We start from the raw sequence: 2,583 nt of genomic DNA, 5'->3' as shown, positions 1-2,583 counted from the left end.
GATAATGGAACTCTCTTGAAAGGGTCTATAGTAAAGCATATTTTTTGGGCTTTTTATGCGTTTAATGTGATAGGATAGTTGAGAATGACAGAAAGCGAGTTGGAGAGAGAGAGTCAGGGATGGGATCCGGAAAGGACCACGGGGCGGGAATCGAACCCGGCTCGCCGGTGTACGGTGCAGGTGCCCCAGCAAGTTGCGCCGCGGCTGGGGCCCAGGCCCTTTTATTAGCCACTATGCTCCCACTGCACCTGTCTGCTTTGGTACATGGCCCATGATTGAGGAAGAAGGGAAGTCTCAGTAGGAAGAACTTGTGGGGAGAGGATACAGCAGGAGTGACAATAACACAGCGCTACACTCACATGGACAGACAGAGATGGTGGAGCTCTCTGTGCAATGCAGTGCAGCCATCACTAAACAGTGCAGAAGACCCTGATGAGATTGCTCTGATGAAAACACAGTGAGAAGCAGAGAAAAGCTGTTTGCGTGTGACGTGTCGCTGATCAGTTCAGGGAGACACGAGAGAGTGTGTGTGTGTGTGTGTGTGTGAGAGAGAGAGAGTTAAACAAGAGAGCACTGACCGCCTGCACCCTGACATCCGCACATACACTCACGCACCCACAACCTACATGACTCACACACAAACACACACACACACACACACACACACTCACTCTTTGTCTCTTTCTCTCTCTCTGTCCCTGTAAACCTAAGTGGCTAAATGTGGCCTCTGACAATTCTTGCACTCATTTCAAAATAAACTTTTAAATTTCCCTCAGTCATCTCTAAAACACGCAGAAAAAGATACACTTGTGTCTAAAAAGAGATTTGGGGGGGGGGGGGGGGGTTGCAGACAGGAGTAGGGAAGGGAGGACTGCTTTAACTCCTACTCCTGAAATAGTTAAATGTTTTTTTTTTTAATGTGGCAACTCCCAAATAACTGCCAAAAGAGGGCTAGACTGCAAAACCACTTCTGAGCTTTTTAGGCCAATGCGGACAGACCACTAGCGACCTACGATATCTCATCAGAGAGTCTGGAGCTTAAACTCTTCCTGGGAGCCCCACTGGCTTCCATGGTCAGATTTTTTATTTTGTTTTTGCGGTTCTTCCTCTTTCACACCCTTGATGTCTTAAATGACTGTGAGCACAAACAGGAAAAGTAAACAACACATTAGAGAGAGAGAGAGAGAGAGAGAGAGAGAGAGAGAGAGAGAGAGAGAGAGAGAGAGAGAGAGAGAGAGAGAGAGAGAGAGAGAGAGAGAGGGAGCGGTAGAAAGCACAAGAAAAAGAAGAGAGGAAAAAGAGACAGAGGGTGGAGATAGAGAAAAAAGAGGAAGGGAGACAGTGTTAAAAACACAGCACAAGCTCAGACAGAGAGAGACAGAATGGGAGAGGGAGAGTTGGAAGAAAGTGGGAGAAACAGAATGAAGAGAGAGAGAAAGAGAGAGAGAGAGGGAAGTAGGAGTTTCAGGGCTGAATTTTATTCCTCTCCAAGACAGAAAGAAAAAAAAAACACAACCTCTGACACAGAGACAGAATGAGAATGAGACAGAAATAGTCTGAGGAATAGACAGATACACAGAAAGACTGTTAGAAAGGAGAAAAGGAAAAGCATAGTATATAGGCGCACACACACACACACACACACACACAGAGGTGGACAGGGAGAGACAGCATGAGGCAGACTGAAAATGGGGGACACGGAGTGGACTGCGTGGTTTGAAAAGGCAGATTGAGCTAAACACTGAAAAGTGTTACCTAAAAAACATCTGACACAGCAGCAGTCGATGGTTCCCCCAGAACGATTGCAAACCCCAGATCCTTAACTGTCTAAGAGAGCTATGCAAGGGGGAGATGTCCATGTTCCTTAACATGTGTGTGTGTGTGTGTGTGTGTGTGTGTGTGTGTGTGTGTTAACACAGTTTTCACTTGATCCCATCTCATCACAACTGTTTTGCCATTTGTAAACATTTCATCAAAATTTTACCTTTGATTACAAATGAATTACAGGAAAATGGATCTAAATATATATAAATATAATGGCTAGCTGACTGTAAACAATAAGATTGTAAAACTAAAAGTTTACTTGGTTTTGGTGAGGAGAAATAAACTCTTTGTTAAGTGTTCTCAGGCGTGTTCTTGTAAATTTATAGATTACAGATAGTTTTAATGACTGTTTACTGCTACATCTCAGGACCTGTCCAAGGACCATGTCCTGTTGAAGTCTTTGATGTAACGATGTACATTAACTTACAGTGTCCTGTATTCATTCATAATAACAATGGTATATTCTCTAAAAAAAAGAAAAACGTTTTGCTGTTGGTCCTATTGGCTTCTATTTATAAATCATAAATAACTTCATGAGTCATAAAATACAGACATGGAATTTTAAAATAAAACACATGTTGTAAACTGTTTAAAGGCCATAAAAAGGGAAAATGTTTCTTATTAAGATGTAATAAAAAAAAATATCTTGTGAATTTCACTTGGAGGTCGATGTGTGTTACAAAACAGCCAAACAGGACTACTTACAGCACACAGCTCTTGGTGAAGGAGCAGTACAAAATGTCATGAAAGGGTTTGATG

The sequence above is a fragment of the Alosa pseudoharengus genome, unplaced genomic scaffold (assembly GCF_046254945.1).
Source record: "Alosa pseudoharengus isolate Yale_2024_CS ecotype anadromous, Long Island Sound unplaced genomic scaffold, YU_APseudo_1.1 YU_APseudo_1.1_scf_21, whole genome shotgun sequence".
NCBI lineage: Eukaryota > Metazoa > Chordata > Actinopteri > Clupeiformes > Clupeidae > Alosa > Alosa pseudoharengus.
Note: the sequence above shows the minus strand (reverse complement) of the source record.